We start from the raw sequence: 26,479 nt of genomic DNA, 5'->3' as shown, positions 1-26,479 counted from the left end.
TATTCATCATCCCCCATGGCCTGTCTCTATGGGTTTCCAGGTATTCACTAGCATAAACTCAGAAGACCTTACAATCTATCTCTTCTACCATGGAGAACCCACCCCCTGTCAATATCTGGATTCTTACAGTCACCTGTTAAGGGTGTGGGAGTAACAAGTGGTTGTTGGCTGCTCTTTCCCCTCACACTTATGAAGGGATTACACCATAAACAACCTAGTGGGAATCCTTCAGACCAAACCAGGGCTGAGCTGTGCTCTGCTACCTGGGAACCCACAGCAAGTTGTGAAACAAATATGAAAATATAAAGGTTTCAGCCACATTTTTAGGAAGAAATTATGTTGCTTCTAAGATGAGCCCTAAAAAAAAAAATAAGGCAAAAGAGAAGAACTCAAGAAGACAGGATTTTTAAGTGCAAGCAGAGGTAAATTTCAACATTCACTTTCAGCGTCTGTCAGTTTCCGGCACCAGATCCTTCAAGGGAAGTCCATTTACCTCTGATCAATGATGCCCAACCGACCCTCCACACAAAAGGGTCCCTTTTTCATCTCCAGTCATCCTAGCTTTTCTGTGACCCGGCGATCTATACATGCGTGATCTCTTCTTGGGAAGTGACCCACCACAACTCCACAGAGCTAATGACCCTCATACTGAGCATGCTCACCCCATGTCACACATTCCCTCAGTATCTTTTTGTTTGTTTGTTTTTGTTTTTCAAGACAGGGTTTCTCTGTGGCTTTGGTGCCTGTCCTGGAACTAGCTCTTCTAAACCAGGCTGGCCTCGAACTCCCAGAGATCTGCCTGCCTCTGCCTCCCGAGTGCTGGGATTAAAGGCGTGCACCACCACCGCCCGGCTTCCCTCAGTATCTTAAATGACCCAGCAGCAGTGAGATCATATGAATTTTACCTTGTCAGTAGGAAAGCTTAGCACTGGAGGAGAAGGGCTATATCTACCCTAATACATCAAAACAGTCACAGAACCCTAAAACCTCTTCAAATAGCATTTTATCCAACGGTAAGGAGATAGTTTTTTTTTTTAAATCCTTGAATGAAACTCTTCTTCTCATTCACTGAGATTCTTGCAGTGTCCACTCTCAGTACCAATCAATGCCCAGTGAGGAGTGGAGAAGCTTGACCTCTAGCGAGAACACTGAAAAGGTGCTGCACTTTACTGGAAACAAAACGGGAAGAAGGGCCGCAGCTTCCTTCCCTATTCTGAACAGTGTCAGGAGGAGGGCTGTGCAGAGAACGACATAACTCATCTTTTTTTCCATTTCAAGGAACAGACTCATGTTTTTCCAGATTTATTTTTGCCAAAGTGAATGCCTTTAAAATTCTTACGATAACTGTTTTCTAACTTCTCAGAACAGGAGAAAAAGCTGAACATGATGATGGTGGGTGACTGAATGGAGTCTGCTTGTCAACATGATGGAACTGAAAAAGCTTTAACAGAATATGTCCACGTGCTGTAGAAAAACCACCTTTAACATAACGGACAGAGAGGGGAGAGTGCTTTTTGTCATGGCGAAAGAAAGGAACATCATTAGTTCAGACAGGAGGTGTAAGGTTCTGCTAAATCTCTGTGGATAAAACCATAGAAATACATTCCGGCCAGATGAAGCAAAGCAAGCAGGTTCTAGGTGGTGGAGGAAACTATTCAGAGAAATCAACAGATTTTAAGATCTGTCATCTCTGTAACAAACAAGAATAATTTTGTGATATCTCCCTGAATTCTACCAAGTACATGGCTTCAGAGTTACAAAAATTTAGATGTAAACAGAGAAGAAAATTATCTTTTTCTGAATATTGTACCTGGGGCAAACTATCATACCTCCTCCACTCTCCACATTGGTTCAGTTTGGTACCACCAGCTAGAGAGGATATCAATCTGTGTGAACGTTCAGCTTCTCCCTCCTCCGCAAATGATTTATGCATACACCATTAAATATGGACAATTTTATATTTCTTCCTATAATGGACATGATCCAATAAGAAACATAACCTAATATTTAAAATTCTTGCAGAAGTGGCTCCAGTCCTGGTTTGGAACCAAAGGCCTTATCAAAAGTTTTACAGTACACTACCCTGTTCTTTGAGCACCCTTAGGTAAGGGTGCCACATAGAGTGCTGGATGGGAGAAATTGCTATTAGAAACAAAGCCCAGAGCTGAGCAAGGCACAATCCCCTTTTATTCACACTGGTCAGAAACTGCACCGTTGACAGCCAACCTACATTAAGCTCTTATGTTTGCATCTTCAGGCTTTGGCTAAAGCTGGGCTTCCTGTAACAACAGGGCTATACTGTGATTTAAAGCACCCTCTTGCCCATTAGAAGTTTCCAGGGTCTTCAAGGCCCAATAAAGTACACCTTCACTATTGTCCTAGATCCATCACCCATCACTTTATTGGAAAATTATTCCAATTGACAATAAAAGTTTAAGGGGAGACAGGGTGAGGAATGGAGCTTACAAAGAATAAAATTGAAAAATTAGTGACTTTATGCTTTTATTAAAACTCAACTCTCAAAACTAAGTCTGCCAAGGTTTCTGAACTTACTTTGAGAATTAGTTTTGGAGGAAGAGAATGTGAGAAGCATTTTTTCAGATGGAACTCTGAATCTGTTCATTAGCTCAACAGATGCTTTTCCTAAAGCCTAGTCATTCAGATTGAATCCTGCTATCGAGGGTCTTCTACTCTGCTTTGGAGAGTTCTGTGTCTCCATTTTTTTTTTTTTACTGGTTAATTCACTTTAGAAAGTAATCGTGAATATCACAACCTGACCCAAACCATCCCTCTTTGCCATCTGTATTTTCTCTTTTCACTTGCTCCATGACAACCATTAACTCCTCATGGACGACTTTACTCTTTGTGGCCTACATTATCAACTCAGCTAATCTGTCCTTCTTCTGATTTTCTTTCTTTCTTAAACAGACATGAAAAATATCCTAAAGTCTACAGAGAACTTTTAAAGTTTTTGACATGGATCTTTATAACCTGGTCTGAAATTTTCTTCCTTTTTTGAACAATGAATTAGAGCCCATCCCTAAGAAGCACACCTAAAATTATAGGCAAATTTCAAGCACTGGTCTCCTTACCATGACATCTTCCACTCTCCCGGACAGAAGCATCTGAGTATTCACCAGAGGACCATACTCTTAGGTAATCTAGATCTCAGGACTAATGGAGTAGACATTCCTGTGCTTCTTTGCAAGGGGGCGCCTCTGTCATTACCTTTTAGTGCTTTGAATCCAGCCACTGAGACAAATGATAAGCACACGCCAGGAACACTAACTTTCCCACAACTGTTGGATTAGTTTTCTTCCTCCATATCTTATCAACAGCAATAGAAGAGTTTAATGTGTGCAAAGAGCATCACTGCTCCCTCTAGTTTCTTTTCACTCATTTTCATCTCTCATAAACAGCAGTGATGGAATTATAAATACCATTATTCCTCCTCCCTGGCAATACTCTTATTATCTTGCATAAACAGAAGTGAACAAATAAGTACATGACACCAATCAATCCCTCTTTTAAAAATGCAGTTTTTATATTCCTAAACAGTTGAAGAGAAATTTAATGAATTCAACATGTAGTTTACTTGTTTATTTTTTGAATGTTAATGAAGTTAAAAACAAATTATTGCTTAAGTTTTTCCAATCTTACATCAGACATTAACACTGTCCATGCCAACATAGGGCAGGGAGTTGGTGGACCCAGTAGAGATAGGTCCAGTCCCTGGAGTCAATGAGCAAGGTGCTTAGTTAGCCTGGGAAGTATGTTAAGATACTGGCCTGGAGATTTCCATGCGTTCCATGTGTGAGGAAGGTAGGAAACATTTGTTAGAAGAAGCTATAGGAAGGCATTAGATAGAAAGGAGAACAAAGCTAAACCAGGGAGTGGTCTGAAGAGACTAAGGAAGTGGGCAGCCGCTCTATTTCCCACCTCCACACCGGATCCCTTTCCCCGCACTCTTCCTGCTTCTGTCTTTTACCTCTTCACACCCTTTGTCTCTCTGTTCCTCACATCGTTCCCCTACCTATTTATAACAAGTAACAGGAATAATTTAAGAGGAATTGAGGCAAAAAGAGAAGAATGTAGAGATTTATGATAATACAGTGCATACACACATGCACACACATATATAACCTATATTTGATTGATGAAGAAGCAGAAACTGGGACTTTTGAGATTTAAAAAATTCATGGTATGTCTGGTCATATTAATCTCCAGACCAGCTGGGTTTCAGCATTGCTAGAGAGAGCTATAACAGGAGCAGGAGTAGGAAAGAAAAAAACAAGGAAAAAATGGACTTATTCAAGGATTTGTATTTTCAGAGGAAGAAGGACCTCTTTAGAAATGCCTGTTGAAATCCCCCCTCCCCATTTATTTTCTTTTAAACTTATATATTGACAGGGCCAAGAGAAAAAGCTTAGGAATTCTCTCACAGGCTTTAGGAAACCACTGAAGCCTACATACTATGCTCATTTCAGTCCACTCAAGCAAGTAGGATAACTAGAGCATGGTATCTCACAGTGAATAACATGGTTGGTTACTTTGCTAGGATGACATATGGAGACAGGGCCCATAGGGACAGAGCTGTCCTTAAAATACATAGGGGGGGGTTGGGGCTCAGGTTTATCTGAATGTACAGGGCAGAAGAGATTAGTGCATATTATTATCTACAAAGCAAATGAAAGTTTTATTTAACCAAACACTAACTTCCTTGGCCAGTGTTTTTGGGAGAAAATTTAATGTGATGAGATGGGTATGGTGTTACCTGCTGTACTCCTACAATACCAAGGCTGAGCTGGTGATGTTGTGAGTTTGAGGGTAGCATTAGCTACACAGTGAGAACAGAAGCTCTTTCAAAATATGCCACAAAACTCAAATTAATATTAAGTTTCTGGGCGTTCTATATTTGGACCTTAGGTCAGGAAGATGCAGCAACATTTGAAAACATCTGATGCCTACAGATATGAGGAAGCAAAGAGAAAGAGAAAGTGTAGGATGTGAGACTGGCGTGCAGCACTGCATTTGCCTCTTGTGAAGATAATCACCTTGACTCATGACAGGTATCTATTTCTTCTTCTCTTTCACACACAGTGCTCTTCCTTTAAGGTCAACATTCTGTGATTTGGTGGTGAGTATGGCTGATGCTACAATTTGGACCATGAATATTCTCCCAAAGCTTATGTGTAAAGTCTCGATTCCTGGTCTGTGGTGGGCTGGGAAGTGGCATAACCTTCAAGAAGCAGGGCCTGCTAGCAAGGATGCCCTTAATAGAGACAGTGGGAATCCAACCCCTACCTATCTCTTTTCTTTTGCACTCAATTCTATGGTAAGTGGGCTTCCTCCATCACAAATGGCTCCCATAATACTGTGTGCTCCCACAGGTTCAAAGCAATAGGCCAATGGGTTATGGATCAAAACCCTCCAAAATTATGATCCAAGAGAAACCTTTCCTGTCTTAAATCTAGTTACCCCTGGATTCTGTCACAGACAAGCATAGCTGACCAACAAAGCAGACAGAAGAGTAGAGAGTGGGAAAGAAGCCCTAGGCACAGCTATGTTTCTGGATAGACTCTAATCCCTCCAACATATTTGTGGCTTCTCTGAGGTCTATGTCAAATATATGTGTGGCAGGGGTAGATTTCCTTCCTAGGACATCTCTGGCTTCAGATAAGAAGAACTCTACTTGTTCACCACAGTTTTTGGTTTTAATGGTTTCCCTTTTTCTCTCAAAATATGAATCTTCATTTTCTTTTCCTCTCCATCATTAGAGTTCAAGGCCTCCCAGCTCCTCCAGTCCCAGTGTCTGTGGTTTCCAGCTGTGCCTTCCTAGTTCTTGAGCTCACATGAACCTGGCCTTGTACTTCTTCATTATCGCCTAAGCTGCTGACTGATGCTACGCACAGACCAGAAAACCACACAGCCTGGTACTTCTCCAAGTCCTGGAGACATGATTCGAAAGAGAAACGTTCTCTGTAGACCAATGTGCTTGAAGGGTGGTCCAGCCGGTGGAACTGTTTGGGTAGGTCACAGAACCTCCAGGAGGCAGACCCTTGTTGAGGGAGGTTCGTCCTGGACTGTGAGGCTTTACAGTGTGGCCTTCTCTTTCTCTGCCTCTTATGTGTCGATGAAATGTGACCAGTCAGTTACCTGACTTACCTGCTAACCTCATGCTCCTGTTGCAATGGCATCCCTGCCATGATGGACTATATGCCATCAAGAACACTAAGCCAGAACAGACTCTGCCATTTTGCTTGTTGCCATGGTATTTTATCACAGTTACCAAAAGGTATGGTTTCTGGCTGAAACTGGGAATTTACTTTGCAATTCTTTATTTCTACTTAGTTTCTATTTGGATTTTCTAGTTTCACTTATCATTTGGTTTGATTTCTTATGATGGACCTGCTACTCTTTGCTTTCGGCAGTAAGCCAAGCCCCTTTTCACACCATGGAAGCAGAGGCCATGGTTCACTTTGGACACTGAACTCATCCTTAACATCAAAGAGCCCACCAACAGCCTACTCCAGTGCCATACTGTAGCACTTACTCCTTTTGCTTTGCAGCGGTGTACATTTGTCTTTGCAACTGCTGCCAACATACTTTAGTGGCTTTCATCTTAAGACACCAAGATGGACAATAATTATAACAAACTAATAAATGAGGCACCCTTTTCTGTAGACCTGCTCTTTCCCTCCTCAGTACCAACTTCAAGTTTCCTAACTCCCATTTATTTGTCAGCCATAAAAATTTGATTCATCTAGCTGTGTCCTAATTACACACTCTGTTCGCCAAGTTCATCATTTTTTTTCTTTAATAATCAGAAAAGGGCTTATTTTACTGCAATGGTTGACCTATGTAAGCACAAGGACTATGGTGCACACAGCTTTATTCTTTGGTTTCCCTATCTTTGTCAATTGTGGGTTTATCTGGCCTTGCTAGCCTCTTCTGCTTTCAGCTTGTAGACGGATTCCATGGGAGTCTGTGTGCTTTTGACCAGTCTCCTTCAGTTTCAGGAGCAAGCTGTGATCCAGATGAAGGCCCATCTTCTTAGATGTTGGGTATCTTCTCTGGGCAGGGCATACATCTGTTACAGATGATGCCCAGAGCTATGCTAATAATAGCATCTGTCGATGACTATACCCTTCTACTTGCTCTGGACCTGTCCTACACTTTGCTAAGATATTCTTTGGAATCAAGGCCTGGGAGTGGACAGTTCTAAACTAGAGGATAATTTGCTAATCTTTGATCATTAACTTCCTTCCCAATACAGTCCTCTTTCACAGAGGAAGACATGGATGAGGCTTTTAGAAGCCTAACCAGATGGAAGGCTATGACTATGATGGGCCAGAACAGACCCTTTCTTCACCATTTTGCTTTCTGTCATAGTATTTTATCACAGCCACAAAGAAGTCTGTTTTCTGGCTGAACTGTGGATCAGAACTGTTGTGATGAGCATCAAAAACTGAGTTGCTTTTTCAAAAGTTCTTCTTGATTACCATTTCTTTTTTTTTTAAAGTCAAGTTCATTGATGTGTAATTTTTTTTTGGTGGGGGGACAGGGTTTCTCTGTAGCTTTGGAGTCTGTCTGGGAGGTCGCTCTGTAGACCAGGCTGCCCTCTAACTCACAGAGATCCAGCTGCCTCTGCCTCCGGAGTGCTGGGATTAAAGGTGTGTGCCACCACCACCTGCCATTGATGAGTAATTTATATTCAATACAGTTCACCTTTTTTACCATTCAATACATTTTGACTTCTGGGATGGTTACTCTTGTCAGCTTGGCAGGTTTTTAAATCACTGACAGAGTAAGCCTCCAGGAGGGTGTTTTTGAGGGTGTTTCCAGAGGGGTTTACCTGAGGAGGGCACACCTGCCAAGAATGCAGGAGGCCCTACCTCACAGACCAGGGTTCCAGGACACCAGCGTTCGCTCTTTCTATTTCCTGACCATGGCACAATGTGATCAGCTGCCTGGGAACTGCTTTGGCTGCCAAACCTTCCTGGCTATGACGAACTGTACGCTTAAACTGGGAGCCAAAACGCATCCTTCCTGAAGTTGCTTTTGTCAGGTATTTTTGCCACAACATTGAGAGAAATAATTAACCTAACTCCTATGTTCCTTCTCTGATGTCTTTAAAATAAAGCACCCAATAAACTCCTTTGTTTCATATGCAAATTCCCTTGGAACCTTTCAGCAGCTTTTCTTACATTACTCATTGTCCTGTCATATTAGGTTCCTTGGTGTTCAAAAAATAGGCTTTGTAAAATCAGTCCCCTTTGACTTCCTGTGTTTACTATCTATAAACATGGAACTTACAGTCCATGCTACTGGAGATCACCAAATCATTTCTATACAGAGTCATAAAACAAAGTTTCTTTTGAGAAGCTGATGTTTAAATGTGTTTTCCTTAAGTTCATAGATTAAGGTTCTAGTCCAACCCCTCTTCCCTGCCTGGTACTACAGACTGCAGTTTGAGAACACAGCTGCAGATGTGACCCAGAGGAAGTTATGCTAGAGAGAGACCAGCAAGGGGAGAGGAGAGGAGAGAGAGAGAGAGAGAGGAGAGAGAGCACAGTAATTAGATTGATGTCCTTACTTGAAAGGGGGAGTTTGAACAATGACAAACAACGGGAGAATGCCAAATGGAGATATGGTAGAGGCTGGGTGAAGCTTCTCTAAGTTCCAGCATGCACACCAAAACAGAAAAATCAGGAAAAGCTGGATAGAAGCCAAGGAACCAGTCTTCCTGAAACTTGGTCTAGCAAAGTTCCCTTAGGAAAATATATATCACATATAAATACATGTTATATAATATATAGAATATAAATATAATATGTATGTGATATATAATATATTAAAGTAATGTATATTTAAATAATATTTGAAAATATCCTTGAGCAGACTGGAAAGCTAAGCTTCTCTCCTCATCAGATTCTCACTGCCTACTGCGCAAAGGCACTGTTCTAGAATGCTGAATGACTGAGCAAGAGCATCACCATCCTACTGCATGTGCAGTTCATTAAAAAGTGAGGAATCACCCGGCACACGCTACTGACAGAATGTCTACCACTTATTCATTCAACAAACATTTCCTGAGTAACTGTGATAAGCCACACACTATTCTAGGCCCAGAGGATAAAAGCGTTGACAGATCAAGTTCTACACCTTCTAGGACCTTAAATTCAACAAGAGGAAACAGAAATTAAATAAGAAAACCTTCAATAAGTCATGTAACTTTATCCTGTGTCTCACGCAGACAATTTTACTATTGTCAACCTTATTACCTAAACCCTTTAAGTCTTGAGAAATGCTCAGGCCATTGGCAATACTTAAGAGTATTCTTAAATCATACATCTTTATTATTGCTCTCACATCCTTGCATCTCTGAATAAGCCTAAAATATCCTTAAGATTAATGAACTCTAACTATTCTCAAGAGTTTCTGATTAAACAGTTTTACTGGTATTAGAGCAAACATGTTACTCCAAAGTCTCCACCATAATGACCAGCCTGGTGAATTTCCAGACTGAGGGTTGGGTAAGTGCTGGTGAGTGTTCAGGGAAGACTTGGTGCTAGTCCCACAGTATTTATACAGTCTGGGGAAAACATGGACAGGGAATGTCACAGTTATTTCCTTATGGCCCTGCTAAGAGTATAGGAAGGGTGCTAGGAAGACCCTGGGCTCAGGGACTGCCCACCAGTGCTTTCAGAGCAGGGATCCTTGAGGATGTGGTGCCTGAACCTACTGTGGGGATGAGGTGTGTATTATTTATTTAAGCTAAGATCACAAAGTCTTGAGTTTTTTTCCTTCCTCATCTCATTCACCCACATACACATTTCAAATACTTGAAAGCATTTTTCAGATATTCTAAGAGCACCAAATCTAATCAAAAGTGAAGGACTCTCCAAAAGAAAGGGACTAAAAATAGAAGGGGGATAAAGCCCTAATCTCACCACTTATTTTGAAAACACCCCCAAATGATCAAAACACCTTATAAGCTAAAACATGTGAATTAATCACTTGCCAAGTTTCATTTTAACCCAAAGCCATCTAACGGTTCATAAACAGAAAAGAATCTTCAAACATGAACTTGCATTTTCTTTCCTTGGCCCTTAGTTGGCTGGAAGCATTTACTGTTAGGCTGTTTCGAGGGAAAGGAATCTTACTGGTTGGAAACATGGGACACACATCTTCCAGAACACACATTTCGTAGGTTCCATCCTTGCAGCTATGTTTCTGGTAAGTACAAGAAGGCCTGGTAGACAGCAGAGGCTCAATAAATAACTCTCTCCTCCTCCCTCTCTCTCTCTCTGTGTTTGTATTTATGTGGGTGTGTGCTCGTGTGCTTGTTGTGGAATATTCCTTTGCACTATCAATAGCTAGGCAGGATTTTGAGGGTGGAGAGAACCCTGGGAAGAAGCAGGAGGAGTTGCTAGTCAGACATGGAACAGCATGGGCAGCACAGAGTAAAGGTATTAAAGCCATGAGACAGGAAGTAAGTTAATAGAAATGGTTCATTTAAGTTATAAGAGCTACTTATAAAAAAGCCTAAGATATCGATCAGCTTTCCTAATTGATAAGAAGTCTTCATGTGATTATTTGGGAGCTGGCTGGTGGGACAGAAAAATCTCCCTACACTGGCCAGCCAGTGATCTCCAGGAATCCGCCTGTCTCCATCACCCACTTCTAGTTTCACAGCTCTAGGGTTACAGACGTCCAAAGCTAAGCCCAATTATACCTGGAAGCTTAGGATCTGAACTCAGCTTCTTCTGAACTTGCAAAATACCTCTTTTTAATGACTAATTAAACCAATATTCTGGGGTTTTAAGGGAGTCTCCATCTCGTTTCTTACTGGAGTTTCATCTTGCTTTAGGATAGTGGTTTGCAGTTTGGTGCCATTTTTGTCCTCATTAGAGATCATATGTCTTTTTACTTGTTAAGTTTCAAGAAGTTGCTCCTGACACAGGAATGCTGCCAAGTATCTTATACTGCACACTACAGATCTAGCTAAATCTAAATATTAGTTGGGCCAAGGCTATAGAGTCTTGCTTTAGACCCTTTTTTTCTACTGTGTTGTACACTGGAGTCTGTTTTGCCCTGCCTTTGGGAGGAAGCTGTCCTGGAAGAAGCACTCCAGAGGGACCACACTGTTTTTCTTCATTCCTTTCCTAACCAAACAGAGCTAACCCTGCACTAAAGGCATGCTTGGAGAAAATCAGAGTTGCCTTTTGCCCCTACTAGAGCAATATGTACTTGTTGGGAGTATGCATGAAAGACTGTACCCAAAATACCAGTAAATAATTCTTTACAGAATATTGCTAATTTCTCTGAGTTTACCAAAGAATACTTTATTTCAGTAAAATCAGACTGTTCAAACACTAGTAAGAAAAGGAACTTCCTTCTCAAATCCAGTTTAACGATGTCTTGTCAGGATCAGCACTCCAGGCTACCTTTATCATGAGAAGGTAGTCCATCAAATCCAAATATTGCCTCCTTAGAGAGATTGGGTTTATAGCATGTCCTCTGCTGCCTCACTTGTCCTGCATATCGAAATGTTAGGATCTGATTTCTAATCTAATGGAGAAACTTGTGAGTTGCCAGGGCAGGGCATGTGCCAGTGTCTCCACTGTGAGGGCAGCTCCAATAATCATGATGTTGTGGCCTGTAATCCAGTTACCATAGAGACTGAATACATTGAGAGTACAGCACTGCAACTTGAAGACACATTTTTAAAAAGTTTTAAAAGATATACAGATAAGACACCAGAAAAAAAAAAGAGAATTCTAAGAGAGAAGCACGTCAGAGAGAATTCCCAGATGATCACAGATTCTAGGAAGTGGAAACAACAGAGATTACAACTATGGTAAAATTACCATGAGTGTCCCTCTCATAGACTGCTCTGGAAAATCTCAAATATGGGGCACTGAATCCACATTTGAAAGGTATAGAAGCAACAACAGAAATACCATATAGTAAGTTTGTTTTTTATTTTTATTTTTGAGACAGGGCCCTACTCTTAAGCCCTGGCTATCTTCTAATTTGCTATGAAGACCAGGTGTACCTCAAACTCACATAGACCCCTATTGCCTCTGTCTCTTGAGTGCTAGGATTAAAGATGTGAGCCTGGCCTGGGTATTACCCAAGTTCTTAGTGGCTGTTTCTAGAATAAAGATGTCTTTCCTCCCAATGCTTAAGACAGAGGTGTTCTTTAATATCCTCATGGTTTGAAATCATGGCCAGTGGATATAATGTACCATAGAAAGGAACTCTGAAAATAGAATAGATAAATAATGTGGGTGTTGTTCATATGTAAACAAACTCACGCATAGTTCCAAAAAGCAATGAGGATTTCGCACATACAATTTTTTTGTCCATACAATTTTGATGTACATAACTACCAAAATCAAGGCAAGCCTGAAATATAAGAGGTCAGGAATCAAGTTACTGAAGTTTTTAAATAGAAAGAAAACTAAAGCTAGGGTGTGTGTTGTGTCACGATGGGCGAGAGCTAATTAGGAGAAATGTATCAGACACATTTTTTGATGTGTGGTCTTGTAATGTTTTATACCACTTCAAAGTAATATGTCCACTCTGTATTGGACATTCATTTCTCCCTGTGTTAAAAATGCTTTTCAAATATGCATCTTGTGTCCTTAGTCTTCCCTTGAACACTAACATTTTTATATCGAATATAGGAGAAAATACAACTGGATGTCTCAAAAGGATCCTATATTCTACATGTCTGAAGCTAATTCATATTCTCTATGGAAGTAAACAGCATTAACTATTCACCCATTTGCCCAACTAATATACCTTATCTATTGCTTTTCAATCACCCTCAAATAATTATCACCTCATATAGACATGCAAATCTAATGCAATTTTTAAATAACTAAAAGACTCTTTTGTGCAGAGAAAGCAAGACTTTTGGCTAATTGGGTTTAAAAACCAACATTAACTTTTCAAACTTACAAATTTTATAAGCCTAATTTTCTTTATATCTTTACCTTTTATGAATATACATACATATTAATCCATGTCTTAAAATTTTTTCTTTGTATAAAGAAAAAATGCTTTCAATATCAATGAAGTTACTTATTAAGCAGAAAATCTGGAACCTCAAACTATTTCAACCATTAGTCAGAGGCAGCAGAGGCACCAATAAGCATGTTGGCAATTTTTATAGTCAGTTGAAAATGAGGGGTTTTAAGTCTATGCTTTCTCAGGGAAATTTCCAGTTGTACCCTCCTGTATGCGGGGGTTCTACTCTTATCTAATCTGATAAATAACTTCCACAGTGGTAAAGGGAGACATTGTGTTATGTCATCATTAACCATGTCCTGGATTCTGGCAACTTCTGGCCTCACGTTTCTCCCAATTCTTCTCACATCCCTATTCCACATCAGCTCAGGCTAGCATTGCCTGCCACTTCCTTCAACAGCCCAGTGTATTATGTTCTCCTACGTTTCTGAGTCTTTACACATGGTATGCCTTGTCTAGAGTGTCCATATTCCCTGACAATCATTTATTGAATGAAAAAGAAAAAAAAATGCTTTGGATGTTGCTGCTTTGGGCATTGAACAGAAATAGTAGCCTATCAAATGTTCCAAATAAACATGCATAAGTACTCTTATTTTCAAAATTAATTTTGAAAAATCTCAAAATTTTGCCATAGAGAATCATGGGGTCCAGACCACAATATTATTTTTTGCATTTAATAAAAATTCCTTTCAACTCAGTGCAAGAAAGGCTTACCCTTTCCTACAATTCATCTAAAAATATTTACTGAGCACCGCATGCAGTGGTGTAGTTCTAGGCACAGGAGATGCCTTGGAGTGCAAAACAGACCAAAATTAAAACAAATAAACAAAACAAAAAAGCCTCATGATGATGGGCCTTACAGTCCATTACAAGTGGACATCACTTTGTAAATCAAGCACATGTTTAAAGGAATGTGCCATGAAGTTAATGGTGGGCTTCTAGGCAGCTGTTTGAATCATGGTAGTTGTAGAGTGAGTGGTCAGAGTCTGGATGCATTGTGCAGGCTGTGTAAGGCTTTGCTTTGAAGGGAAGATTCAGTAAAAGCCTAATGATGATCAAACAAGCTTTATTCAGGGAATACATCTGAGACATCAAGAAAAGCACATGCAAAGGACCTGCACTGCACACATGTTTGGGAGGCTGGGAAGGGGGAGAGAAGGACCTAGACCTAGCTGAGAATAGAGAGGCGATGGGGAATAGAACAGAAAGGGGCTTGTGGAGTTCCTCACTCATCTGGCCTTCTCTTTCTAGTGCGCTAAGCCTCCCACCTGTGAGAGTTCTGAGCAGAGAACTGCCATGACCCGAGTGTACAGTGCACATAGCTGAGCAGCCTCCTTTACAGCGTGGTCTGGTTCTACTAAGGCCAGAAGCAGGAAGGTAGAAGGTAAGGATGTGGAGGTATGCTAAAGGTAAAACTGCAGCATTTGCTTGCTGGTTGGATTTGTAACAGAAATGTAGGGCTGACAAAGAAATATATTTTTCAATTTGAGCAACTATACGGATGGAGATACCATTTATCAAGGTAAATTATTGCGTATTTATTAGATAAAATATGTATTCCTAGTATGTTAACTTTAAGATGCTCATCAGACATGCAACAGAAATGTTAAGAAGGACCAAAGTTTGAACTAGAGACACAGCTAGGACTGAAGCCAGAATGAATATTTAGGGAGTGATTGGAGAAAAAGGAGGTAGTTCAGAGTCCTAAGACCCTTTGATGTTTCCATCATGGAGATGCAAGAGACTGAGAGAGAGTGGTCTGTGAAGTGGGAGAAGTAAGGACTGTATGAATGAATTGAAAGGCAAGTGCAGGAAATGCTTCTGCGGAGAAGAAATGAGGTGGGTGAAGCAAGGCTAAGATAGGGACAGAGGGGACTGTGACTTGGGGCCTGAACTTAGCTACATGGAAATCACCGGACCAGTTTCATTATTTTTATTGGAGAAAAAGCTAATAGGAGAAAGATCGAGAGAAAATTAAAGAACAGTATTAGAATCCATGAAGATCATAGACATTTCATTACAGTGAAAAGCAGAGTGGTAAGAGTGGAGGATGTATGTGAGGTGCATACCATTCGGAATCTAAACTACGTAATCAAGTGAGAATATAAGAGTTTATGGACAAAAATTAATAAATTAGGGGGCCTATGGGCTTCAGAAATTGCTGTAATAGGGCTAACAGAGATTGGGCTATGAAGATGTTAGGTGGTAATTGGAGAGTAGATGCCTGTAATTGAGATTATGGGCAGTTGTAATTATTAGTTAAAATAATTAAAATGTCAAAACTACAACCATAGCAGTGAGTAGCTGGAGTAGGGCAGAGGGCAGATCAAGAGAGTTCAAGAAACTTACTGAATTGGTGAGTAGAGGCTAAGCATTAGGACATGACTATAACAAGGGGGCTGATAGGAACCTAGCCTCTATAGCCCTTCTCGACTCTCCATTTCACTTCCCATCTTTCTGGTGTCTGCAATCTCGAATTCCTTAGAGTTCACAGCTGGAAACACCGACTCCGTCCTTTCTTCTCTCTATTCCATTTTCAAGTATCTCCTTGCTCTCCCCCCTTGACTTCATCACTCTCCTCACTGCCACAGCTTGCTCTGTTCGGTGGCACTCACTGCCTTCTGAAGTGAATCTTCCCCATGTAATTGTTGCTTTGTTCTTTCTTTGGGGAGGCAGTTTCTATTTTCTTATTGGAATATAAGTTCCATTACTGGAATGGAATACAATATGCTCTTAATAAGTACTCCAAGAACGAATGGCCCACAGCTTACTAAGAAGTCAGTCAGTATTTTCTCACACAACAGCCTCACTTGACCAGCAAACTGTACTCTTCCACTGGCATCCATCCCACTCAATGGTCACTCCATCTCCAGCTTACTAATTTCTGTCTCGATGAATTTCATCAAATTAATGTTGTCTGTTCCCTAAACACCAGTTCTTCAAGTATAGCCTTGCCAGCCCTATTGTGAGGTCCGCTGACCTCTCCTGACTCCAAAATGCTACTGTCCCTAATATCTGCTGCTTCTCATTCCCAGCTGATTTGGGAATGAGCTGGTTTGCTAATCTTCTCTTTAATTTTGAAAATATTTGTAATTTTTTTAGCTCAGAGATATGGTTTCACCTTTTTGGTACAACCAATAAGAACTGCACACAATGTCGGTATATTATAGATGCTAAAAAACAAAACAAACCTACTGTGGCTTTACTGGTTAGGTTCCTCCCAGCGTGTTTTCAACATTCTGACAAATTCTACCCCTTTATTGCCTTTTTTTCTGTCTTACCCAAATCATGGCAATCTTCCTGCTATATCAATACTTTCTTCAAGCTCAGAACTAAGTCCTCTGCCATGCAGAATTCCTGGCACTGCAATTTCCTTATTAAATTGTTGTTCATCCACTATTGCTCCTGGATTCTCTCGGCAATTCTTAGCATATTAAGAACATAGTTGCCAAGATCATCTTCCCCCTTGGTTTTTAGTTTCTATTTATTTTTAATATACAATTTCCTGTCTGTCAAACTTTATGTATTCTCTTGGTGTTTATTTTCCTGGCTTTGTCACTGGTCTGGCTTTTCCTCTCTCTCTCTTCTTATCAGTCACCGCTTCTCAATTTGCTCTTTGTTTCACTTGAGGAAATCAATCAGCTTTCACACCTTCTTTTAAACCTCCTTGTATATTTAGAATAGTTTTTCAAATAATATAAAATTTATAATATTTATGAATAAATGACACAATGCCAAGATATTCTGTCTCTTCTTTCAAATAACATCTGAAGACGCACCTGTACAAGTGATTTCTATATTTAAGATATTGAATAAGTACCATTCACCCATCTGTCTTCATTCTGTCTCACAATTTACAGGACCTGCTGAAGATTAGTGCATGAGGTCCTGTGGACTGCCTGGAATAGTTCGCAAACTGGCCTTTGCTCTGTATATTCGTTTCTTTGACAAATAATAAATAATAATGATAGCCCACCATGCATTTCTCCACTCTATTCAGGAATCCCTGGATAAAAGAGAACTAACAAGCAGGAACCATAGTAGAAACAATGAAACAAAACTGGCCTCTTACCGGGTTTTGTTATAGTAACACACACTTCCAAGAACCTCTATTCTAATGATTACCTGCTTAATTCATTTGCAAATTGTTCCTTTGCAAACACTATGTATAATATCAGATGCCTATGTGCTTTACAGGACAGGGAAAAACAAGCAGAACATTACAGCTATGTAGGGGATCAGAGAAAAGCAGCAAATAAGAGGTTTACTCTGTTGGGTGCACAGTTTGTGAGAATTAGTCTCATAAGTAGAGCTACTTGACAGTATGATCTGCTCCTCCACATTCTCTTCCCCCTCCCCACTTCCCTTTCCCACTCCAGATCTTTCTGTAATAATGGAAGACTTTTTCTCTTTTTCCTATTCCAGGTGGGAAGTGTATCGTTTTGCATGAAAAATCTGTTTTTCTTGTGCCTCAAACAAATGGTCTGACTGAAGCTGCTGTGTGAAACCGCCAGTGTGTTTAATGGAGGAGGAGGGGGCTGTGCTGAAAGAGAGGACTGAGTCCCGGAGTCTTTGCAGCTCCTCTTAAATTCTTTTCAAGTGAAGTCCAAAACGTTATGATCATCCTGTTTCTGTAGTGGCCACTAGATGGCAGGTCCAAGAACCTGATTGGGGACTCACAGGAGGGCAAGCCGTTCATGGGGTGGACAAAGTTTCTGGCCTCAACCCAGAAACACTGGTTATCATAAGCCAGTGCATAGGTAAGGCAATTCCAAACTGCTTCTGAGGGCAGAAGTAAAGAAGGTTCTTTGGTATTTAGGGTTGTAGAATATTGTCACTGTACATTCAACCAGCAACAGCCAGATCGTTAGATATTCATTAGGAGGTGGTCTCAGAGCTCGGTTTTCTAAATGTTTTTACTAGTCTTTGCAGTACCTTGTCATTGCCTCTAGGATATAAAAAAATAGTTGCCTAACTTCCTCCTGAGAAACAGATGGGCAAGACTGACAGGCTGTGCTGAGGTTGCATACACCTGCACTGCATTTAAGAATATATGTGTTATTTAACCAGGGCTTTAATTTATTATTATGTATGTTTATTTCATATAATTGAGGCTGACCATCCAGTTTTCTTGTTATTTTCAAAAAGAGAATGATTACGTATAAAAGACCTACTGTTTAGTAGAAGAATACAACCATAATCCCGATTAGAATGAAATGAGTTAATGGAGCAAACTTCTTTGTTGTAGTAGTGCATGTTCTTACACTGTGATGGCAGTGTAAGAACTATCCTTGGGCCAATTATTCTGAAGATGGGTTGAGTCTTTCCCTTTGAACGTTTTTTTTTTTTTTTGTTGTTGTTGTTTACATCATCCTGATTTTAACTACTTGGACACTGAGTACTTCTCTTTATCTTTTAATTAAAAAATGACCTTATTATTTTTTTATAAGTGGAGATTCATAAGCTCCAAGATAATTTATTATTCTCACTAAAGGAAATGTGTTCTAAAGTCAAATTTATTTTGTTATAAAAGCTGTGACATGCATTTTGATATACATTTAAGCATCCATGCCAATTAAAATCTTATAATAATAAAAGTAACACTGACCCAATTATAGCCATGTAACTCACTTGTCATTCGCCTTTTGTTCTTTTTTCTTTTAAAATTTAGGTAAAAGAATAACAACAACATGTTGATTTCATCTATCTTTGTTTGTGGACATTAAATGTCTTTAAGAGACCACACACACACACACACACACACACACACACACACACACACACACAAAGGCATATTATACTGCTCTTCCGAATAAAATATATGATGTGTCCCCCTAACATCAGTATGTCTTCTATTTATTTATCTTTAGAAGACATTTCATAACAGCACTGACTGATTTCTTTTAATTTGAAAATAGTAATTAAAATAAGTCCAAACTAATTTATGACAAAATTCCATGGTTATTTCTGCATAATTGTGGTAAAAAATGCCAACCTTTTACTTTGATTACAGAAAGCACTGAGAAGGAGCTGAGAGGCCTGGGTTTGTTCTAGTTTCAACAATGACTCACTGTGTGAATTCTAGGACCTCCCCCGGGGCACTTCACCTCTGAAATAGGAGTATTTTAAGGTAAAAACCCATGATTCTTCTCTGCCTTAATAAACTTAATATCCAGCTAAGTAAACTTCTCTGCATGGCAGAGTCCCTTTTCTGAAACTGGGTGGTATTCTCGGAGGAGAGAGCACTGGTGTATGGCGCTTCTATGAAAGCTGGCACGGCCTTACAGCACTGTCTGCCTAAGGGGGTGGGTGCCAGAGTGGACTTTTCCTTCACTGCTCCCTTCCCATTCTGTAGCACCCTCATGTCCTCTATTGTCTGCAGTCAATCCTACTCAAGGGTTAAGGCCTTTAGGCCGGTGCTAACTAATTATTCAGAAGATCTTTACTTTTCCTTTTCAGCATGCAGCTAACCTCCTTTCCCCACCTTCTATGAAAACAGAGCCTTGTGACCCCACTCTGGCTAATAGGGTACTGGTGGAATGAAACACACTCCTTGGTGAGTTCCTGATAGAACATCCCCATTGTCTCAGTGTATGGGTGCACCCGCCAGCTGGCCTGGGTCTGAAAAGCCTGGGTCAAAACCGTTCTCGCTGAACATAGCGGTCAAGGAGGACTACTGAGACCTCAAGAACAATGGCAACGGGATTTTGATTCTACTGGACCTATTGGTTTCGTGGGAGCATAGGCAGTTTCGTGGATGCTCACCTTACTAGACCTGGATGGAAGTGGGTGGTCCTTGGACTTCCCACAGGGCAGAGAACCCTGATTGCTTTTTGGGCTGACGAGGGAGGGGGACTTGATTGGGGGAGGGGGAGGGAAAGGGGAGGCGGCGGTGGGGAAGAGACAGAAATCTTTAATAAATAAATACATAAATTTTAAAAAAAGGAAACACACTCCTTTGAGTCTGGCTCAGAAGAAGGTCTCTGTTTTTGATTCTTTTTCCTCTCTAGTCCTCTGTCTGGATGTGACATTAAGGGTGACCCTAGAAGTTATGTCCTAGAGATGACTGAGTCTCTGCCAAACTGAATCCTTGATGACTTTTTACATGAGCAAAACAGAAACTTCTATTATGTTAATCCACTAAGCCCTGCAGTTTATATATTACAGAATCTAATATTAGCTAAAGTAAGAGCTCCCCCAAACCAGCCACACTGATTCTCTTCTAAGAGACCATTTAAGTCTCACTATATTTTTTTTATCGTGTGTTGATTTCTTTACTTACATGCAAGAGCTTTGTGTACAATAAATGTATTTTTACTCATTCTTTTCAAACTTTATAGTTATTTCAATGAATTCAAAACAAAACATAGCTGGTTTGGAAATTATAGGCAATAAAAATAGTTTTGATTAAAGAGTGTCACAGCTTTTTGACTTACTCTATGCAGGTAGAGAATAATATATTTTTTACATTTACTTTTTTTATATTTACTGAAATATACTGTGCCCACCAAAGCTCTGTAATATATTTTGTGCACTGTCTTCCAAACAACAGCTAGTCTAAAACCATATGTAGAATTGTTTCTAAAAATTAGAACAATATCAAGTAAAGAGGATAAGAACTAAGAGTGTATAAAAAAGGGCTTTCAGGGCCAGAGAGAGGGCATAGCAGTTAAGAGCATTTGCTGCTCTTGTAGAGGACCCAAATTTGGTTTCTACCATCCACATATAAACCTCTGTAACTCCAGTTTATGGGGTATGCAAGGCTTCTGGATCCCTTGGGGCCCTACACCTACATGCATATGCCCATACAGAGCGTGTGTGCATGTGCGCACACACACATACACTCTCACACACACACACACACACACACAAAACATATGAACAAAAATGAACAAGTTTTTACTCACACTGGGCTTCTACCAACTATGGGATCACAGTTCCAACTGTGACCTCAAGCAGAACAGTGCGCATTGGGCATACTGTGTCAGCATCGGCTTCTCTGTGTCCAGCTGGGTATTTCTAGTTTCAGTTTTAGTTAAGCTTACCAGTGCTGTGCCTGAGACAGTTAACCTTTGATTCCTTAGTAACAGTGCCTCACTCATTCCGTCTCTCTTTCTCTCTCTGATTCTTTCTCATCTTTTCTTTGGCTCCTCTGTCCTCTCTACTTCCCAAGTATTGGAATGTTCTAGTATTACTCCCCGGAATTTCCCCGTAAACCTCTACTGAGTCATCTCACCCAGAATCAGGACCTACCATGTGTTCAAAGGGAACTGCCGACTCTCCAGCTCTAGCCAAGACTTCCTGTAGAGGTTGAGCTCTGTGTGACTTGTGCTGTCGGGTAGTCTGGGACTTCTCAGCATCGGGCAATCACCTTAAGCTCAAGTCCCAAAGCAGGAGAATTTCTGCCCTTCCAGGGCTCAGCTTTTCTTCCTCCCTGTGTCTTCTTTTCTCAGAGTATGACATCAACTTTGAAGTATCACTTCTAATTACTTCTAAGCAATTACCATGCTGGTTAGGGGAAGGTTTTGCTTTGTTTTGTTTCCTCATCAACTTGACACAAGCTATGGTCATCTTGAAAAGGGAAGCTCAATTGTGAAAATGCCCCATCAGACTGGCCTGTAGGTGGAACATTTTCTTGATTAATGACTGATGTGGGAGGGCCCAGTCTATTGTGGGTGGTACCACTCATGACAGGTGGTCCTAGGTTGTAGAGAAAAGCAAGCTGAGTGAGCTATGGATAACAAACCACTAATCAGCATTCCTTCATGGTCTACGCTTGAGTTCCTGCTTTGGATTCCCTCAACGATGGATTATGATTGGGACATGTAAGTCAAACAAACTCTTTCCGCCCCAAGTTGCTTTTGGTTACAGTGTTCTATCACAGCAAAAGAAAGCAAAGTAGGACATTATACTGTTCCTCTCCTCTACTGTGCCTCTTACTGAAACTAGCTAATTAAAATCCTATAGTCATTTTACAATGCTTTTAGTATTTCTGGTCTAAGCTTAATGAATAAAGAAGTGGAGGCATATTAAAAATAGGATTCTTAAACTCCGTGTCAAATATCTACTACTCTGAATTTTGTACATATATATATATATGTATATATATATATATATATATGAATTTTTCATACCCTTCTATAATGCCACAGCTCTATTATAAACTTATGTAGGACCATAACACTGGTTATAAGGGAGGCTGCTCTTAGATCCATTCTTTCATGACTGAAGCAAATGTTTTTTCATTCTAGTTCTCACTATTTGAAATCAAAGGAATAACGGAAGGAAAGGATTCCTGTGAGGAACTGATAGATGGTCCTTTGGTAACCTCTGTGAGTCACGATTTAAAAAGATGTCTCTCGGCTATACCTCACCAAATTCCAATTTTGAGGGTGTTGTTTATTTGGAACCGGATGGAACATTTTGGAACTATCATACTGAAGTGATATACAAATGAAACTGCCCTATTTAATAATTTGCTTTGGTTTCTTAGGCTTAAAATTCAGCTTTAGCATTTTTTCCACATTCTTCAACATTAGTACTAACCTTCTGGAGCAACCGTGGTCCCTTCTCTTTCCTCACTGTGATATATTTATCATCTATTACACAAACCCCTTCTTTCGCTTCTTCACTGTGTGCCACCAGCTCTAACATCTTAAATTTTCATTTGACATACTGCTTACTTAAATTATTTCATGTGTGTTCCCATCCATGGAAATTCATTTTTGTGTGACATAAATCCCTACCCTATTCTATTTCACAGTAATAAAACTTTATACTGAATTGCCAGAGAGATAGGTAACCAACCACGCAGTTTAAATTAAGTGCAAGATACACATGTTTGAATATTCTGCTTTCTGTCTGAGATGTGTAGAGACAGGTCCTGCTTGTATTTGAGCATTCTGTCATCTTTTTCAAACTGGTACTCTTGCTTAAACCTAAGAACAGTTTTCTCACTTTGAGTCAAATGTAACGTCTGCTATGCACAAAAGGCACAGTTATGAAATAATATGTGTGCTAAGCAAATCTCTTCTAAACAATCATTACAGTCGGTGCAGGCTCAAAGAAGCTGCCTCATGACTGGAGCACATGCCAGCGATGGAGTCTCAGCCTGTGCTGGATGTTCTCATGGACAGCTGTCCCTCTGTACCTTTAACACTTTCCAATCCTTGCCCAAGTTAACCTTTGCTAGTTGCCATAGCCATGGTAAATACACTGTTTATTGGATTTTATTAGCATTTTAAATTTTGACATTTGAAAAGCACAATTCTCCTTTTTCATTCTGTCATTTCTTAATGTATGAATGTCCAAGCTTTTTCCAGTTCTAAGTTTCTCTCTCTTAGCTTCAGAAGATTGTAATTTTGGAAAGTTGCAATTATTCTGGTAGTCGATGGCCAGAATATATCAAATCTCATGACAAAAGTTTGGTCAGAGGCATTATTCACACAATTTATGCATCAGCATTTTAGTTCCACAGTCTCTTGCATATGTTAGTGAAATGAATTTTGGTCTGAATTACCTGTTTAACAAGGTGGATTTTCCACCATTTTTGGTGACAGAGAAGTGATAATGTTGAGTTTTACAAAGTACTGTTGATTTTCCAAATGCACATAGTGCATAGTTGACTTTCAACATATGTTATGGTACAGCAACAACTGTTTTGTAGACACTGAAACAGGCACACAGGGCACTGCTTTAATCACATGTCATCTGCAAGGACAGAAAAAACTCCCTTCTAAGGTTCTGCTCGTGATGCTACATCCTTGCTGTTTGCTAACCCTTCCATAGTTATGCATGATGCTTTTCATAGGCGACTCTTGCCCCACCCCCTTACCACTCTAGCATCACCTTTGGTCTTACCTCTTTACTGGACTACATCCACCCACCCAGTTCCTCATAACCTTCCTGAGACTAGGAGCTACATCACTAACAAGGAGCCACCCATCTTTGTTTACATAGGCCCTAATGAGACCCGACCATGTGTTCGCCACATCTCTTATGCTATGGATGTTCCTCTTCTTTTGCTTGCAAACAAGTTTTTAAAGAATGTATATTAGAAATATTCATAGTTATTTGAGAGAAAGGCTTTTCACTCATCAAAAGAGGTGTGGAAAAATCAGGAGTGTGATTGGAGAAAAACTGAAACTAATTGTTAGCAATAGAGACATGAGACAGACTCAAGGCCCCTCATGGTCAGGCTATATCTGTACCAGAGTGATCATGTGTATGGGGACCAAAGTGGCTCTTGCAGGAGGCCGAGTAAGCAACAGGAATCATGTTTCCACATGGCTGTCAGGCTGCAGGGGCTTGGAATGCTGCAAGTTTGACGTTTTGTTCCATTCTAATACATCTGTGTTCCTGGAGCCACATCGCCACTTCTACACACTAATCACTCCTCTAGGTGAGCTTAAGTACCTAATTATTAAGAGCCCTCCAAATTTCTAGTGTCATCTTCAAAATAGTTAGTGCCCTTTCTGTCCCATTTGCCCCCTGTGCTTGGTACTGAATCAGTATAGCAAATATCTCTAATGAAGAATCATGGTCCAGGGTTAAATTCACAAATTAAGCAATTCAGTTAGTTTTTTTTATGTCAATTCCTTTTATCTTTGAATCTCTACCTTCATTTGCTTAAAATCCATCCCACTGTGAAACTAAAAACACGATGCTACCGTGACGATTCAGAGAGGACTACTGAACCCTAGGACATGTTCAAATTCTTGTTACCTGTAAGCTCTTGATATAGCAGTGTGTACCTGCTTTCTGGGGACTAGTAGGAAAACACATTATCAGATTTAATGCTAATCTTTAGAATCCCAGTTTTAATTCCTGTCCAGGTTAAATGCCCTTTTCATTATTACAGTAAAAAAATACAAAAAAAATTGATTATAACCATTAATGGAGACTTAAAATATTAACTTCCATTGCTTTAACCCAATATCTATAATTAAATGCAAAAAGCTAAGTTAATGTAATGTTAAGGTTGAGCTTCTAACTGTACGAAAGTCATGAAATTTAAAATCAAGGTTTCTGGTGCCACCCTCCCATTTCAACAACAGTCCTCAACGCTTTTCTACAATGTATGTGTAATTTACACATGTGACTTACAATTCCTGGGCGGAAACGTAAAGCAAAGCAGTTCAGAAGTGAACTTGTGAATGTCTGCTTAGAACATAACATACTTAACAATAATGGAGAAATTCAATTTTAAATTATGTCCCAGTTGAGTCATTACCATATTTCTGTTCAAGGATTTGCCCATTTCCCCCTACAAATTCTTCAACCTGCCCTTCTGATTAAAACTGGCCATTCTACGGAAAAGGAAAGGACATTTATGGAATAGACCAAACAGTCTGTGCTCCGTGATAGATTGGCTAGTTCCTGCAACACACCACAAAAGGATATTCATATGAAAACAATACTTAAGAGATTAACTCAGACTATGTATTTTTGTTTGTAGGCACATGCTACAGAAAACCAAAGGCTTTGTCGATCGGTAGACAGGGACACAACTCTTATTAAAGTCACTTACTGTGAGCCAAGATGACTCCTAGCAAACTGCTTAGTTAACCACCTTGCATCATTAAAGTAACAGTACTGCCTTCAATGCCAGCAGGTAAACAAAACAACTCAAAACAGGAAAGCCACCAAACAACTCACTTTGTAGGGCTGTTACAAAGAATAAATGAAGTAATGTATGTCATAAAGGTTCTACAAAGCTCTTCTGGGATTTATGCTATGGTATCAACTATCAGCACTAGAAAAGGAACACCCACAATTTAACTATCACTTGATTGTCTCTAGAGGTTTCTGGGGGAAAACCAGACTATTTAATATTCACTTCATTGAAAGGTACAAAGAGGACTTTTTCTTTTATATGGCACACATTAGTCTATGGTTTATTACTGAGTGCCACATATGTTCAATACACAACACATCAATACATAAGCTGACTCTAAAAAAGGTGAGTTAAATGGATGCCTGAATATTGGGTACCATGGCTAATATTTTCCTCGTCTTACGAAACATTTGTGTCTAAGCAGAAAATATGCTTGAGAAATTCTAGTCCAACATGCAATTTTGGGAGAAAGCTATAAATCATAAATTTTAAGGTGTAAAGCTAAAATGCCACCTCAACCATAGCTATAATAAAGACTCCTAAGAGCATTCTGGCAGGAATGAATAAAAATGGCCAAGTCTGCCATGGCTGGACGGTGTGGAGCCCAGGAGTATCCATATGAGTGAGAGCTGAGGCAGGATTAGCCTTACTTGGGAGGAATCCACTCCACAGAGGAAATCAAGTGTGTTGGGGTGTCTGGAGTGAGGATGCAGGTGTGGAAAAGAGCAGGGCTTTTTCATATGAAAGCAACGAACTTGTGAAATGAAAAGGAAAGAAACTTGCCCTGTAACAGTGATCTCATTTGCCGCCCAGCGGACTGGC

General features: G+C 40.0%; 1 protein-coding gene across 16 annotated transcripts in view; it reads right to left on the bottom strand.

Annotated features, from left to right (window-relative positions):
• Positions 1 to 26,479, bottom strand: part of Zbtb20 (zinc finger and BTB domain containing 20) — a 752,057-nt gene that overhangs the window by 184,679 nt on the left and 540,899 nt on the right. The gene's annotated exons all lie outside the window — the stretch shown is intronic.

This window comes from Alexandromys fortis, unplaced genomic scaffold (assembly GCF_014885135.2).
Source record: "Alexandromys fortis isolate MF-2015 unplaced genomic scaffold, M_Fortis_MF-2015_v1.1 scaffold_4, whole genome shotgun sequence".
NCBI classification, from domain to species: domain Eukaryota; kingdom Metazoa; phylum Chordata; class Mammalia; order Rodentia; family Cricetidae; genus Alexandromys; species Alexandromys fortis.
Note: the sequence above shows the minus strand (reverse complement) of the source record. Positions and strands in the feature narration are given on the sequence as shown.